The sequence below is a fragment of the Panthera tigris genome, chromosome F2 (assembly GCF_018350195.1).
Source record: "Panthera tigris isolate Pti1 chromosome F2, P.tigris_Pti1_mat1.1, whole genome shotgun sequence".
NCBI classification, from domain to species: Eukaryota; Metazoa; Chordata; class Mammalia; order Carnivora; family Felidae; genus Panthera; species Panthera tigris.
The window spans coordinates 57,177,648-57,196,322 of record NC_056676.1 but is presented as its reverse complement, the minus strand read 5'-3'; the positions used below and the strand labels follow the sequence as shown (position 1 = coordinate 57,196,322).

Genomic DNA, 18,675 nt, shown 5'->3' with positions numbered 1-18,675 from the left:
ATTCTGTGTATGTACATGTGCAGAAGTGTGTATAAATTGTTTTTGTGAATATATCTCTCACATGAATTCATTAGATAACTGTATGCCTCAATTTAACTTTCTACTAAAAATAATCTTTTAATTGAAGTTATTGAATATGATTTATCTGAAATTTTGCTATATAGGATTATATATATAAATATTTTAAAGATCCTAAATATAAGTGCCCATATTCATATTTATGAACATGTTATCTTTAACCCAAACCAATAGAAGGGAAAATGTAGGTACAATATACTTAAATCTGTTTTACTAATGTGTTTACTCAGTGAACATTATTAATTCAAAGGTATTCATAGAAATATACCATGAAATATTTCTACTATATTAATTTAGTGAATATTCCTAACTCAAAGGACTTCATAGACCATTATACTATATAAAAATAGTTTTAAAATACATTCTATTTTTAGAAATATCTTTGGAGAAGTCTTGAGGAACAAAATTGTGTCTCGAGCTAAATATGATATAGAAGAGAAGAACCCATTCCCCGTTTGTCATGTTAATAGTTATTAGCTTTAAAATTGCATAAGAACATAAAATGGTATGAAGAAAATGGGAATATCCAAAAATAAAATCATTTTCTGACTCATTACAAATTCTTTCACTTTAGAGTTCTATTTTTAGGGGTAAAATTAAAGATAAATACATTTTTTTAATATTCCAGGTTTTTTAAAATTCTAGTTAGTTAACATATCATATAATATTAGTTTCAGGTGTAGAATTCAGTGATTCATCACTTACATTTAACATCGAGTGCTCATGACAAGTGTCCTCCTTAATGCCCATCACACCTTTAGCCCATCCTCCCTGCCCACCTCCCTTCCAGCAAGTCTCAGTTCTCTATAGTTAAGAGTCTCTCCAATGGTTTGCCTTCCTCTCTTTTTTCCCCCCTGTGTTCATCTGTTTTGTTTCTTAAATTACACATATGAGGAAATCATGTAGTATTTATCTTTCTCTGACTGACTTATTGTGCTTAGCTTAACACACACTAGCCCCATTCATGTTATTGCAAATGGTAAAATTTCATTTTTTTGTGGCTGATTAATATTTCATTGTGTGTGTGGGATATATATATATGTGCATATATATATATATATATAACATCCATATATATATAATATCCATAATATATATAATATATAATATATATAGAAGATATATAATATCTTTTTTATCCATCAGTCGATGGACATTTGGGCACTTTCCATAATTTGGCTATTATTGATAATGCTGCTATTAACATCAGGGTGCATGTGCCCCTTTGAATCAATATTTTTGTATCCTTTGGGTATATACCTGGTAGTGCAATTGCTGGTCATAGGATAGTTCTATGTTTAACTTTCTGAGGAAACTCCATACTGTTTTCCAGAGTGGCTGTACCAGTTTGCACTCCCACCAATAGTGTAGGAGGGTTCTCCTTTCTCCTCATCTTGGCCAAATTCTGTTGTTTCCTGAGTTGTTAATTTTAGCCATTCTGACAGACATGAGGTGGTTTGAATGCATGTTTTATAATATGTCTCTCCAGAGTTAATTTTCTTGCAAGGGCTCCAAGTCAGGAGTTCCTTTCTTTTGTGGTAGCCCAGCTTTGCTATGGACCATATGGACACTTCCCAGAGCTGACAGTTCACACTCACCTTGTCAGAATATTTTCCTTTTACTCAGACTATTAGGAGAGGTGACTTAGACCATCACTCCTTGATGACCCAGTCCTTTTATTTTGTCATTCTACACGGATTTACCATTTATGTTCTTAATCTTGCTAAAATTTATTATATAATGTTCTTTTACTGCAGTGGAAGAGCTGGCACTGTGTTCACTCATGTATTCTCTGCAAGAGTGTCTGGTATATAGAAGTTTATTGGCAATTATTTGTTGAATGACTTCTTAGTTTAGGGGAAAAAAAGACCTTACTATAAACAATATCTATCCTTTTGTGGTGATTTTATATTGCCTTTATGAATGTTTGACTTTAAATATTCTATTATGTATATTCAGACTATTCTTTTGACTAGATAACCTTTCATTTTGGTAACTTTTTTTTAAATTTATTTTTTTGAGAGAACAAGTGGGAGTGGGGCAGAAAGAGAGGGAGAGAGAATCTCAAGCAGGCTCAAAGCTGTCAATGCAGAGCCAAACTGGGACTCGATCCCATGAACTGTGAGATCATGATGTGAGCCAAAACGAACAGTTGGACGCTTAACCGACTGAGCCACCCAGGAGCCCCACATCTTTGGTATCTTTAAATAAACAATGAGCACATTGACAAGTGTGCCTTTACTCTGTACTCCTTCTCTTTGACCTCAGTCCACATTCAACCCCCTTCCCACTCTGCTTTGTTTGCTGCTTCCTTTGCCCTTTGGCTTCCTTGAGAGTTTAGCCATAGAAAGGACTGACTTTGTCCCATGTAACAATCTCCAGAACTAGCTCCCATTGTGTGCAGGCATCCCCATTTTTTACTGGGTGGAAATCAATTCCCATTTGGACTGTAGGTACTATGGAAACCTATTACCCTTGGTGCCACAACATTCCATTTTGGTTCATTTCCCACAATTCTATAAACAGTTCCTTATTACATTTTCTTCAAAATTCTCCCTGAGTGTGTTTGCATTTTTTTGCTGTGAAATTAATAAAACATGGTTTTTAGCTTTTGTTTTGCTTTCATATATGTATGTATGTATATATATATATATACATATATACACACACACACACACACACACACACACACACTGTTAGGAATGATAAATCATTCAATCCTTTCCTGATGTCCTAAGCAAAACTAACATGAGATCTTAGAGTTTAGGAGTTTTATAGATATGGATTCACAATTAATATCAAAATTAAAAACAGTAAAGAAAAGACAATTATGTCTTTAAATTATTTTTTCAAATAAAAGTATAACTATAAAGTCTTCAATGTAGTACAAGACACTGGACCTGAAGTAATCTAAAACCTGACTAAAATAAATTGAGAGGAAGAAAAATCACTGAGGCTAATATAGGAGAACAAAAAGGTAAATGGTGTAGAAAATATCATTCATCAGGCATATTTTGAGAGATAACAGGCTTGACAATGGCATAAATAAATGGAGAAAAACATAATATATCTAAAATAAAAAACAACATTGAAAATCTACTAAAGTAATTGAGTTGAACGCTACGGTTATGAGTTAGTCAGTTTAAGCTTTCTGAGAGCTGATTATAAGTCTAGTCCTAAACCATCAGACACCATATGAGTCTAGTAAATGTTTAATACCCACTGGGTTATGTAACTATAAATCGTAATGATCCCTTCACTTAGAATGACTGGAATAAACATTGTGATGGGTTTCCAACCAATAAAAGAGCAGTATTTACAAATTTACATCTTGCGCAGCAATCCACCATAATTAAAATCTCTACTTCATTGTACTTCATGCTATATAGGTATTATTTTCTGGCATTAAATCAGTATTTTGGGGATAATATGCAGTACACAGTAAATAGCCTTCAATGAATATTGTACATTATTAATATTAACCTGACAAAAAGTATGAGTAGTTCATTTGCTAAAGTGTCTACTTAAATATTTTAGAAAGAGAAGAGAGAAAATTAGGTAGAAAAGAGAATATTTAAATAGTCCACATAAGTCATATTTAACAAGTTTTACAGGTTTTATATTTATTTACATACTTATTTATTATAAGTATGGGAACCTAACTGTGAAATAGAAACAACCTACAGAAATAGGAATAAATATTGTGCTCTGTTTAAAGAAACTCTATTCCCAAAGTGTTTTTTTTTTCTCTTTTGTAATGTTTCTGTGATTTTCAGAGGGGAGCAAGAAGGAAAAGGAAGTGGAGTGGGAATTGAGGTGTAATTTCTTTGGACTGTTCAGCCATATTCTTTCTCATTTACCTACAATAATCTTTAATATTTTACATTTTCCTTGTATAATATTTTATATATGGATGGTATTTGGAGAAATCAATCGATTGTGCTCTTGAAAGATTATTTGAAGATATTTATATCTCACTGAATAAATCTGAAGCTAAAGGAGTATCTTTTCATGTGCTTATTTGTTTTCTGTATCTCTTTCTCAGTAAAGTGTTTAAAACTTTCTACCCACTTTTTTTTGAGTTATCTGTAGTCTTACTAATTTGAAAATTCTTTCTGTATTGTGGATACATTTCTTTTTTAAATGTGTACATCAGAAATATTTTCTCCTAGTCCATAGCTTGTCACTTAATGTTCTTAATGGTATATTTTCATAAGCAGAACTTTAAAAATATGAAACACAGTTTATCTTCTTTTTAATGATTCATGCTTTTTCTCTCTTATTTAAGAAATATCCCACTAATCCACAAGCTTTTCTCCTATGCATTTTCCTGGCAGTTTTAATATTTTTGTGTTTACGTTCATGTCTATGATCAATTTTGAGTTAATATTGTGTACAGTTTGAGATTTTTTTCATTAATTTTTTGTATTAAGATATTCAATTACATATCATTTGTTGAGAGAATATTCTTTCATCATTTAGTTACCTTGAGTTCTTTGCTAAAAATCAGTTGGTCATATATTTGTAGATTTATTTCTAGACTGCCTATTCTGTTCCATTTATCTGTGTGTATATCAGGTCAGTAATACCTCATCATTATTACTATAGATTGATAGTCTAAAATCAACTAGCATGAATCATCTAATTAAGTTCTTTAAAACAAAAAGTTATTTGAGGTACTTCAGGTTTCTACATGAATTTTAGAATAATCCATTTCCAATGAGATTGTTATAGGAGTTGTAAAGAATTTATTTATTTACTGGGGAAAATGGCATCATAACCATGTTGATTTTTCGTATAAATGAATGTGACTTAATCTCTCTATTCACTTATCTAAGTATTAGATATTATTTCCTGTCTCTACAGTTTAAAGCATGTGAAAAATGACTTCTATTTTTTTAATATTTTTCCTGTTTCAATTATTTTTATGATTTGTAAGTAGTACTTTATTTAAAAACTCAATTTTCAATTGCTTATTGCTAAGATGCAGAAATACAATTGATATTTGTACATTCATTGTCTATCCTGAGATATGGATAAAGTTATTCAAGAGGTCTACTAGCATTTTATAAATTTATAAAGATTTTCTTCTTTTTGGAAATGTTTATTTATTTTTGTGGGAGGAGAGAGAGAGAGAGAGAGAGAGAGAGAGAGAGAGAGCAAGTGAGCATTCAAGTGGGGAAGGGGGAGGGAGAGAGAGAATCCCAAGAAGGCTCCATTGCTGTCAGTGCAGAGCCTGACATGGGATCAGTCCCATGAACTGTGAACTCATGACCTCAGCTGAAATCAAGAATAGGATGCCTAACTGACTGAGCCACCCAGCTGTCCCGATTTATAGAGATTTTCCATATAGACAATCAAGTCCTGTGAAAACAAAGACAATTTTATTATTTTTTAAACATTGCTATGCCTTTTCTTTATTTTCTTGTCTTATTGCACTGGCAGTAATTTCCAATTCAGTCTTGAATAGAAATGGTAAGAGTGGACATCTATAATTTGTGTCTGATCTTATGGGAAAGCAGTGAGTTATTAACCTTTAAGAATTATATCAGAATTACATTAGGTGTATCTTTTTCATGGATGACCTTTATCAGGTTGACTACAATATTTTACGAGTTTGCTGAGACTTTTAAAAATCATAAATAGATGTTTAATTTTTTACAGTGTGAACTTCAGGCTGAGGTTGATTTTTACCTGTGATTGTTCAATTTTACCAGTATCATTTATTGAAAAGGCTATTGTTTACTTTTCAAATTTGTTTGAACTCTTCTGGGTCCTGTGCCTTGCCATGTACATTTTATAATTATCTTGTGTATGTCTACAGAAGGAATTTACTGGCATTTCAATAGGAATTGCATTAAAACTATAGATTACTTTGGAGGAAATTAATATATTTACCATAATAAGTGTTAAATTCAGGAACATGGCATGTCTTTTCATTTATTTACGTCCTTGATTTTTTATTGCATTTTAAAATATTGCTGATACAAACCCTATAAATGGTTTACTAAATTTACACCTAAATATTTAATTTCATTTGTACAAATTATAAATTGTATTGTGTTTTATTTCAATTTCCAAATGTTCATTGTTATTATTTAGAAATTGAATTGTTATCTAATAGTCATCTTGTATCCAGTGACCAGGCTGAAGGCACTTAATATTTCTAGGGGTTTACTTTGTAGATTGCTTGGAATTTTCTATATAAATAATCATGTCATCTTCAAGTAGGGACAACTTTCTTTCTTTCCAAGATATATTCCTTAAATTCCATATAAGATATATGCCTTATTGACTCACTAGAACTTCTAGTACACTGTTGAATAAGAATCATGGACTCTGTTTCTGATCTTAATAAAAAAACCATGAAGTAATTCAACATTAAGTATGATGTTATAGGTTTTTGTACATGCTCTTTATAAAACTGATGTTCCTGGGTGCCTGAGTGGCTCAATCGGTTAAGTGTTCAACTTCAGCTCAGGTCATGATCTTACTGCTCATGAGTTCAAGCCCCGTGTCAAGCTCTGTGCTTACAGCTGAGTCTGGAGCCTGCTTCCAGTTCTGTGTCTCTTCCCCTCTCCCACTCATGCTCTCTTTCTCTCAAAAGTAGATAAATGTTAAAAACATTATAAGGTTGATGTTCCCTCTATTCCTAGTTTGCTGAGTTTTAATCATGAATAGATGTTGGATTTTGTGAAATGCTTTTTCTGTGTCTATTAATTTGATCATTTAAATTTTCTTCTATAGCCTGTTGATAAAGTGGATTACACTGATTTTCAAAGATTGAGCCAGACTTATATAATTTGATTATATCTCACTAGGTCATGGTGTATAATTCTTACTATACCTTGATGAATCCAATGTGCTAATATTTTATTGAGAGTTTTTTGTATCTAAGTTCATGAGAGATGTGGGTCTGCTTTTTGTTTTTATTTTTTATTTTTATTTATTTTTTGTTTTTGTATTGACCTTGCCTTGTTTTATTATATACTAACCTTGAGTAATACTAACCTTGTAAAATGAGTTGAGAAGTGTTCCCTCCTCTTCTATTTTCTGGAAAAGAATGGGTACAATTATTGTTAATTCCTTACATGCTTAGCACAATTCTCTATGAAACATGTGCATGTGGAGATTTTTTTCTAGTTTTTAAATTACAGATTCAATTTAGAAATGGTTATAGTACTATTAAACTTTTCTAGTTCATCCTAATTAGATTTTGGTAGTTAGACACACACACACATTGTGTCTGATTTCCTGAAGCATGTGTGTAGATAAAAGTAGCACTACTCCACAGCAGCCAATTTTTGTAAGAAAAATGTCTGGAAGATAAATCAGAGAAATAGGGGATAAGTGGGAAACCAGATTCAGGTGGAGATGGGGATAAGCAAACGGGGTGTGCAAGTAAAGGGGGAGAGGGGATAAAAAGAGAAGAAAATTTAGTGTAGCCACTTCTCTCATTTGCTTTGCAAATACCTTATAACATCTGGCTTCTGAATAATTGCGCTGCATAGTACGATGCTTAGCTTCTTAATGTTCTTGTTAAAACCACATAGGATTGTGTGTTCTGCAGTTCAGTGACTTTTAAACATCTAACCAAGAACACAGACATCTGTGATAAAAAAGCACAGCCTGGTCAGTGTGAAAGTCTGTACGTTTCACAAACAGAGTACTCATGACTGGCATGGCATACAAGATTAGTGCCTTTAGTGTCGTCTGAGAAATAGATTAATTTTGTTGCTGAAATAATTTTATAATTTATAATAGTTGGAAATGGGAAAGCGATTGTTAAAATAAAATTAAGAATCTGTGTTAAAACTTTAAAAAATCTAGAACAGGGGGATATGGTTACAAAACAACAATTCATAATCTTTTTCACTGGGGTAACTTCCCTCATCCTCAAAGACATTTTTTGGTGGCTAATATTCACTAGAACACACTTTGAGAAATGTTGTAATAGGATATTAACTAATCTGATTAGCATCTTTTCATTATGTATACTTTGAAATGGGCTTATGGATTCAGAGATAAATCCAATGTGGATCCTGCTTCCAACTCCTTATCATTTATAGACTATGTACAATATAATAATAATAAAATTGTGATAAGTGCCATAAGAAGAGTTTTATTTAGCAAGTGCTTTTGATGATCAGGTAACAAAAAGACAACTTCTGGTCAAGGGAAATGAAGTAGACTTATGGATATGGAATTTTAGATTGATCTTGAATAAAGAAAAGAACTAAAGCATATGATAATGGTATGAAATATAATTACTATATATATAAAACTGAAGGCAAATACATAGGTACTAAAAGAGGGCATGTGCCCAAACAGCTTATATTCAGGTATTTTCTTGACAAATAACATCAGCTTTCACCTACTATTCATCAATCACTGTGCTCAGCACCAGGAATTTGATAACCTACCTTCAAAGTAAATATAAACTAGTGAAAATAGAAAACTTTCTATTGTACACAATAATAAGAGTTGTGATAGGACTATGCAAAGGTGCTCTGTGAGGACAGAGGAGATTGGGTATTTATCTCTACCTTGAAACTACAAGCCTGGCTTCATTGAATATATATATATATATATATATATATGAGTGTGTGTGTGTGTGTATACACACATTTATATATATACACATACACATTTATATATGATAAAATATATATAAGAAGTATTATATGTATTTACCTTCATTTGTTTTTCTTATATGTATATTTTGCCTAAAGACAAGTTCATGAAAGGGCCGTGGGTTAAGATGAAAGAATGGATTTCAGGAATTAATTACAGCTCAAAGTAGGACAATTGATCTAACAAAATCTTGGAGAACAGAAGAAGCGTGAGGAATAAATCTTATCTCAGTGCCAAAGAAGGAGGTCAAAAGAGGTAAAAGAGGGAAAGAGGGAGACAGAGACAGCAAGAGAGAGAAAGAAGTAAAATTAGGAGAGTGTGGGAGAACTGTGTTGGGAGAGTGAGGAGTCATGCAGGTGATGATATGAATAATTATGAGTTTGAAGTTAGCCTGTGCCTATGGGTACCAATGATGAGGAAAGACAGATCATTAGGTTTGAATGATTTTACAGCACTAGAAAGATTTTTAAAAAATAGATGTTAGAGCTCCAAAGATGACACCTGTTGTTGCAAGTGCTAACTTTGAATAGTTGACAACCAGAGACTGAGAGATAACAGCAATAAGGGTCTGAAAAGAGAGTTATAAACCAAAGACATAGGCTCAGAATAGTGTTAGGGACTTCAGAAAAATGATAAAGACCTGTGGTTCTCTTAGTTTTCTTACACTTAACTGCCTAAGTTTTTTTTTTTTTTTGTAACGATTATGATCATATTCTCTAAGGGACTATCTACAATAGAAAATGTCACACGTGATTTTAAATATCAGCTTATGATTTAGTTATTTATTTCTGCAGAAAATTATATAAATAAAAAGATTCTCAAAGATTAATATTGGAAAGTGACACTGTATTATTGTATTTCTACATTGAATATGCAATGAAATTTGATGTCATTTTTAATTTACTATGTCTGTTCAAATTTATCAATTACTTATGAGACAGGTTTTGAATTCATCTTGGATACAAATAATAATGGTGGTTACAAAGTTATGACATTTGTCATTATCGTGATTTTCTTTGATGTAATTCTCCTAAAATCCATTTTAATAATTTGAGATAAAATAATCATGAGTGTGGCTGTTCTGAGTGTAAAATGGAAAAGACATTAGAACAATTGAAACCTCATTTCTAGATGTTTCTTTATCATGTTATTCTCATATTTTTCTTAATATGAAATTTATTGTCAAATTGGTTTCCATACAACACCCAGTGCTCATCCCAACAGATGCCCTCCTCAATACCCATCACCCGCTTACCACTATCTCCCACCCCCCAAAAAACCTCAGTTTGTTCTCAGTTTTTAAGAGTCTCTTATGTTTTGGCTCTCTCCCACTCTAACCATTTTGATTTTCCTTCCCCTCCCCCATGGTCTTCTGTTAAGTTTCTCAGGATCCACACAGGAGTGAAAACATATGGAATCTTTCCTTCTCTGTATGACCTATTTCACTTAGCATCACACTCTCCAGTTCCATCCACATTGCTACAAAAGGCCATATTTCATTCTTTCCCATTGCCACATAGTATTCCATTGTGTATATAAACCACAATTCCTTTATCCATTCGTCAGTTGATGGACATTTAGGCTCTTTCCATAATTTAGCTATTGTTGAGAGTGTTGCTATAAACATTGGGGTACAAGTGCCCCTATGCATCAGCATTCCTGTATCCCTTGGGTGAATTGCTAGCAGTGCTATTGCTGGGTCCTAGGGTAGGTCTATTTTTAATTTTCTGAGGAACCTCCACACTGCTTTCCAGAGCGGCTGCACCAATTTGCATTCCCACCAACAGTGCAAGAGGGTTCCCATTTCTCCACATCCTCGCCAGCATCTATAGTCTCCTGTTTTGTTCACTTTAGCTACTCTGACTGGCATGAGGTGATATCTGAGTGTGGTTTTGATTTGTATTTATTTCCCTGATGTGATGAGGAGCGACGTTGAGCATCTTTTCATGTGCCTGTTGGACATCCGGATGTCTTCTTTAGAGAAGTGTCTATTCATGTTATCTGCCCATTTCTTCACTGGATTATTTGTTTTTCAGGTGTGGAGTTTGGTGAGCTCTTTATAGATTTTGGATCCTAGCCCTTTGTCCAATATGTCATTTGCAAATATCTTTTCCCATTCTGTTGGTTGCCTTTTAGTTTTGTTGATTGTTTCCTTTGCTGTGCAGAAGATTTTTATCTTCATGAGGTCCCAATAGTGGATTTTTGCTTTTAATTCCCTTGCCTTTGGAGATGTGTCAAGTATGAAATTGCTGTGACTGAGGTCAGAGAGGTTTTTCCCTGCTTTCTCCTCTAGGGTTTTGATGGTTTCCTGTCTCACATTCGAGTCCTTTATCCATTTTGAGTTTGTTTTTGTGAATGGTGTAAGAAAGTGGTCTAGTTTCATCCTTCTGCATGTTGCTCTCCAGTTCTTCCAGCACCATTTGTTAAAGAGACTGTCTTTTTTCCATTGGATATTCTCTCATGCTTTGTGAAAGATTAGTTGGCCATACTTTTGTGAGACTAGTTCTGGGGTTTCTATTCTATTCCATTGGTCTATGTGTCTGTTTTTGTGCCAATGCCATCCTGTCTTGATGATTACAGCTTTGTAGTAGAGGCTAAAGTCTGGGATTGTGATGCCTCCTGCTTTGGTCTTCGTCTTCAAATTTACTTTGGCTATTCGGGGCCTTTTGTGGTTCCATATGAATTTTAGGATTGCTTGTTCTAGCTTCAAGAAGAATGCTGGTGCAATTTTGATTGGGATTGCATTGAATGTGTAGATAGCTTTGGGTGGTATTCACATTTTGACAATATTTATTCTTCCAATCCATGAGCACAGAATGTTTTTCCATTTCTTTATATCTTCTTCAATTTCCTTCATAAGCTTTCCATAGTTTTCAGCATACAGATCTTTTACATCTTTGGTTAGATTTATTCCTAGGCATTTGATGCTTCTTGGTGCAATTGTGAATGGGATCAGTTTCTTTATTTGTCTTTCTGTTGCTTCATTGTTAGTGTGTAAGAATGCAACTGATTTCTGTACATTGATTTTGTATCCTGCAACTTTGCTGAATTCATGTATCAGTTCTAGCAGACTTCTGGTGGAGTCTATCAGATTTTCCACGTATAATATCATGTCATCTGCAAAAAGTGAAAGCTTAACTTCATCTTTGCCAATTTTGATGCCTTTGATTTCCTTTTGTTGTCTGATTGCTGATGCTAGAATTTCCAACACTATGTTAAAAAACAGCGGTGAGAGTGGACAACCCTGTCGTGTTCCTGATGTCAGGGAAAAAGCTCTCAGTTTTTCCCCACTGAGGATGATATTAGCTGTGGGCTTTTCATTAATGGCGTTTATGATGTTTAAGCATGTTCCTTCTATCCCGACGTCCTCAAGGGTTTTTATTAAGACAGGATGCTGAGTTTTGTCAAATGCTTTTTCTGCATCGATTGACAGGATCATATGGTTCTTATCTTTTCTTTTATTAATGTGATGTATCACACTGATTGATTTGCAAATGTTGAACCAGCCCTGCAGCCCAGGAATGAATCTCACTTGATCATGGTGAATAATTCTTTTTATATGCTGTTGAATTCGATTTGCTAGTATCTTATTGAGAATTTTTGCATCCATATTCATCAGGGATATTGCCCGTAGTTCTCTTTTTTTTTTTTTTTTAACTGGGTCTCTGTCTGGTTTAGGAATCAAAGTAATGTTGGCTTCATAGAATGAGTCTGGAAGTTTTCCTTCCCTTTCTGTTTTTTGGAACAGCTTGAGAAGAATAGGTATTATCTCTGCTTTAAAGTCTGGTAGAATTCCCTAGGGAAGCCATCTGGTCCTGGATTCTTATTGGTTGGGAGATTTTTGATAACTGATTCAATTTCTTCGCTGGTTATGGGTCTGTTCAAGCTTTCTGTTTCTTCCTGTTTGAGTTTTGGAAGTGTGTGGGAATTTAGGAATTTGTCCATTTCTTCCAGGTTGCCCAGTTTGTTGGCATATAGTTTTTCATAGTATTCCCTGATAATTGCTTGCATTTCTGAGGGATTGGTTGTAATAATTCCATTTTCATTCATGATTTTATCTATTTGAGTCATCTCCCTTTTCTTTTTGAGAAGCCCAGCTAGAGGCTTATCAATTTTTTTAGTTTTTCAATAAAACAACTCTTGGTTTCATTGATCTGCTCTACAGTTTTTTTTTAGATTCTATATTGTTTATTTCTGCTCTGATCTTTATTATTTCTCTTCTTCTGCTGGGTTTGTGGTGTCTTTGTTGTTTTGCTTCTATTTCCTTTAGGTGTGCTGTTAGATTTTGTATTTGGGATTTTTCTTGTTTCTTGAGATGGGCCTGGACTGCAATGTATTTTCCTCTCAGGACTGCCTTCGCTGCATCCCAAAGTGTTTGGATTGTTGTATTTTCATTTGTTTCCATATATTTTTAAATTTCTTCTCTAATTGCCTGGTTGACCCATTCATTCTTTAGTAGGGTGTTCTTTAACCTCCATGCTTTTGGAGGTTTTCCAGACTTTTTCTTGTGGTTGATTTCAAGCTTCATCTCATTGTGGTCTGAAAGTATGCATGGTATGATCTCAATTCTTGTTGTGACCCAGTATGTGATCTATCTTGGAGAAGGTTCCATGTGCACTCAAGAAGAAAGTATATTCTGTTCCTTTGGGATGCAGAGTCCTAAATATATCTGTCAAGTCCATCTGATCCAGTGTTTCATTCAGGGCCCTTGTTTCTTTATTGATCTTGTGTCTAGATGATCTATCCATTGTTGTAAGTGGAGTATTAAAGTCCCCTGTAATTACCACATTTTAATCAATAAGGTTGCTTATGTTTGTGATCAATTGTTTTATATATTTGGGGGCTCCTGTATTCAGCGCATAGACATTTATAATTGTTAGCTCTTCCTGATGGATAGACTCTGTAATTGTTATATAATGCCCTTCTTCATCTCTTGTTACAGCCTTTAATTTAAAGTCTAGTTTTTCTGATATAAGTATGGCTACTCCAGCTTTCTTTTGACTTCCAGTAGCATGATAGATCGTTCTCCATTCCCTCACTTTCAATCTGAAGGTGTCCTCAGGTCTAAAATGAGTCTCTTGTAGACAGCAAATAGATGGCTCCTGTTTTTTTTTTATCCGTTCTGATACCCTATGTCTTTTGGTTGGCGCATTTAATCCATTTACATTCAGTGTTATTATAGACAGATATGGGTTTAGAGTCATTGTGATGTCCGTAGGTTTCATGCTTTTAGCGATGTCTCTGGTACTTTGTCTCACAGGATCCCCCTTAGGATCTCTTGTAGGGGTGGTTTAGTGGTGACGAATTCCTTCAGTTTTTGTTTGTTTGGGAAAACCTTTATCTCTCCTTCTATTCCGAATGACAGACTTGCTGGATAAAGGATTCTCAGCTGCATTTTTTTTTCTGTTCATCACATTGAAGATCTCCTGCCATTCCTTTCTGGCCTGCCAAGTCTCAGTAGACAGATCTGTCATGAGTCTTATCTGTCTCCCTTTATATGTTAGAGCATGTTTATCCCTAGCCGCTTTCAGAATTCTCTTTATCCTTGTATTTTGCCATTTTCACTATGATATGTTGTGCAGAAGATTGATCCAAGTTATGTCTGAAAGGAGTTCTCTGTGCCTCTTGGATTTCAATGCCTTTTTCCTTCCCCAGATCCGGGAAGTTCTCAGCTATTATTTCTTCAAGTACACCTTCAGCACCTTTCCCTCTGTCTTCCTCCTCTGGAATCCCAATTATGCGTACGTTATATTGTTTAATTATGACACTTAGTTCTCTAAGTCTCCCCTCATAGTCCTGGATTTCTTTATCTCTCTTTTTTTCAGCTTCTTCTTTTTCCATAATTTTATCTTCTAATTCACCTATTGTCTCCTCTGCCTCTTCAATCCAAGCTGTGGTCGCCTCCATTTTATTTTGCAGCTCATTTATTGCATTTTTAGCTCCTCCTGACTGTTTCTTAGTCCCTTGATCTCTGTAGTAATAGATTTTCTGCTGTCCTCTATACTTTTTTCAAGCCCAGCAATTAATTTTATGACTATTATTTTAAATTCATTTTCTGCTATCTTGCTTAAATCATTTTTGATCAGTTCGTTAGCTGTTGCTACTTCCTGGAGTTTCTTTTGAGGAGAATTCTTCTGTTTCATCATTTTGGATAGTCCCTGGGGTGGTGTGGAACTGCAGGGCACTTCCCCTGTGCTGTCTGGAGTAACTTGTGTTGGTGGGCGGGGCTGCAGTCAGACCTGATGTCTGCCCCCAGCCCACTGCTGGTGCCACAGTCAGACTGGTGTGTACCTTATCTTCCCCTCTCCCAGGGGCAGGACTCACCATGGAGTGGTGTGGCCTCTGTCTGGGCTACTTGCACACTGCCAGGCTTGTGCTGCTTCGAGGGTGTCTGGTGTCTTAGCCAGGGTGGATCCGCAAGGTGCACAGGGGCGGGAGGGGCAGGCTCCGCTTGCTTCGCCTTTGGTGGTCTGCTTTAGGAGGGTCCCTGTGACACCGGGAGGGAGGCAGACCTGTCGGAGGGATGGATCTGCAGAAGCACGGCATTGGGTGTTTGTGCGGTGCAAGCAAGCTCGTGAGGGGAACTGGTTCCCTTTGGGATTTTGGCTGGGGGATGGGCGAGGGAGATGGCGGTGGCAAGCGCCTTTGTTCCCCGCCAAGCTGAGTTCTGTTGTCTGGGGCTCAACAACTCTCCCTCCCGTTGTCCTTTAGCCCTCCTGCTCTTAGAGCAGAGCTGTTGACTTATAACATTCCAGATGTTAAGTCCTGCTGGCTGTCAGAACACACTCCCTCCGGCCCCTCCGCTTTTGCAAGCCAGACTCGGGGGCTCTGCCTTCCCGGGTGGGCTGGTTGCCCCTCCACTGCCCTGGCTCCCTCCCGCCAGTCCATGAAGCGTGCACCGCCTCTCCGCCCTTCCTACCCTCTTCTGCGGGCCTCTCGTCTATGCTTGGCTCCAGAGAGTCTGTTCTGCTAGTCTTCTGGCAGTTTTCTGGGTAAATTAGGCAGATGTGGGTGGAATCTAAGCGATTAGCAGGACACGGTGAGCCCAGTGTCCTCCTACACTGCCATCTTCACCTCTATTCTCATATTTTTTGTACATCATTTGCCACTGTCTGAAATTATCTTATTGATTTATTTATGTTACCTTCTTTATTTTCATTTTGCAAGATTATGGATCTTCTTTGTCTTATTTACTACTGTATTTACTACTATACCCTTAGTATCAGGTGTTTATCTTATAGTAAGTGCTCAGTAAATAACTGTTGAATGCACTTAGTCTCTTCATTACAGAGAGATGATTCTCACCGACATTATGCTAGAACAAATGCGTATATGCTTACCTTCAAATGACCATGGTGATATGACATAGCGATAATGAGTTATGTTTAGGAAATATCTCCTTTAGTATTTAAGAAGTTAATTATCTAAATTAATTTGATGGAATCTTTCTAGGCAGCATTTAATCTCAATCCTCCATTTGCAAGATGTCCTGATAACATGAAATATGGCAACGAAATCTCTACGTGCATTTACCTGCTTGTTCCATAAGACATAAACAAAACCATATTGTGTACATTATCTTCAAATAATGTGAGATACTAGAGGGAGAGATGCTGTGGTGCCCTTGCTTTCTGGTTTGGTGTCTTGGCTTACCTACAGTGATGCTTCATAAACTGACACATTGAGACTGTCAGGAATGTCTTCTTAAATTGTCCTGTTAAATTACCATTATTTGCTCCATCTCGTGCATTATGCCGCTGGCTACTGCAGCTCTTTATTCCCACCTTTCTCAGTTGCTGAAGGTGAATTCAGGTTACAAACTATATAGTTCTATAGTAGCTTATTACTTGCCTTTCCTGTACTCTATTGCTGAAATTATCTTTGCTGTCCCTGGGAAAGATGGGAAGTTTATCCTTTTTATTGTCTGCTTCATCTTCTTTCCTCTCTGACTTTTCCTGATGTCCTTGTTGAGTTGTTTCTCATTTAGTGGATCTTCTAAGGGCCTCTCTCCAAACTCTGTACTTTAATGTGTTGCAACCATCCATGTATTATGGTCTCATTATACTTAGAAATGTGTACAACCTGTCAAAAATAATTTAAACTTTCCCTAATGGGTATTTATGGGCATTGAATCAAAGAATTGAAGAGAACCAAATTGTAAATCAAAATCTGGCATGGAACATGCTATTCTCTTGAAAATATAATTGTATCACATATAAATACTTTTTCATTGAATTGCTTTTGAACCAAACCAACCAACAAGCAAACAAAAATAAACATCACCTGGAAAATTTTGAGAGTAAAGAAGTAAAACCTTAAAATTTGAGTCTTAAAATTACACAAGTATATTACCTGCATATTTTTTTGCTAAATTCAGATATAAAAAAAGGAGCCAGTTGTGCCAATTAGCAGAATCACCCCTCTGAAAAGAGAAAATAGGGCCTTAATAGGGAAACATTAAAGAAGATGCATTCCAAAGCAGGACAGATGAGAAATCTATGTGATAGAACCCATCTTGTTCATGTTAGAATCAAGAGCATCAGATTACACAGTGACATTGCCAAGAGCATTCTATATACCTTTGCATATACCTGGGCCCACAATGATTCATTAAAGTTTAATTCAGGGGCACCTGGGTGTCTCAGTTGGTTAAAGGCTGGACTCTCAATTCTGGCTCAGGTCATGATCTCACATCTCACATGATTGCACTAACAGTTCAGAGCCTGCTTGGGATTCTCTCTTTCTCTCCCCCACCCTCTCCACCCCCTACCCCCTCAAAATAAATAAATAAACGTTAAAAAAAGATGTATTCATATTTCTATGCATGGCAGATAGTTATCCACAAAAAGTGATGGCTAATTCCCAAACATCTTGGGAAAGATGGGTTTTGGGGAGAAATGAGAGACGGTGTGGGATAAAGGGTCCTTGCATCACCATTTATACACCTCGCCACTGAATAATGTGTACAAAGCCTATTTAATCTCCCCCTAGTGGTTCCCAAGAATGACTGCCTGCAAAGTACTGAGAGAAGAGCTGTAATCAACCCCCCCACCCCAACACACACACACACACACACACACACACACACACACACACACACACACACGTACACACGCACAAGCTGTTTTGTCTTCTGATGAAGAAAAGTGAAGGCTTTGAAGAATAATAAAGATAAATCATATACTGGTTATTAGGAAACCTTAATGAAGACCTCTTCTTCACTAGGTAGTAGTCTTGCTTTTTGAGGATCTTTTACCTTGGTTTTATAGCACACACCTAGGATTTAAATGACTAGGTATATGAGGGTAATATCCCTTCATCAAATGAAATGAGAAACTGCTACTCTGGAAGTCTTCAAAGGATACAGAGCAAGAGAGTTACTTCATATGTTGACCATGACCAGTATCTGGGGCATAGTTTCAAAGTTTTGTTTTGAGCACTCTGTGTAAGGAAACTATGAAATGGTACCATTGTGACTATATATATGGAGAATAAATACACATTTAAAATACAATCTGTTTTCTGTCTATCAATTGGGGCAGACCTCTGATGTATTATAGAAGTATATGTTATAATGAAAGCTAATCATGAAAATTTATAGTATTGTAAAATCCCATTAAATGAGTGCTTGCCCTGTGAAAAGAAATTGGGAAATTTGCCATCAAATGTAAATTATTGAAAATATATTAGATGGAAAAAGTATATCTATTTTCTAACTATGCTGTATCAATATGTACTTGAGGAGCATAATGACCAGCACCATTAGCTCAGCCTCCATTATGTTTATTATTACCTAGGCAATACATTTGGGTGAATCAAAAATCATACCCAGTTCACAGTTTATTTTGTTAATAAATGTGGCCTGCTTAGAACAGCACATGTTTGGAATGACACTGTTCGATGATTGACTCTCCAATACATAAAATAACTATTTTATGCCGAAACAATTAAAAATGCAAAGTC

General features: G+C 35.5%; 1 protein-coding gene across 3 annotated transcripts in view; it reads left to right on the top strand.

Annotated features, from left to right (window-relative positions):
* CSMD3 (CUB and Sushi multiple domains 3) overlaps window positions 1-18,675 on the top strand; it is a 1,242,212-nt gene that overhangs the window by 442,495 nt on the left and 781,042 nt on the right. The window lies entirely within an intron of this gene.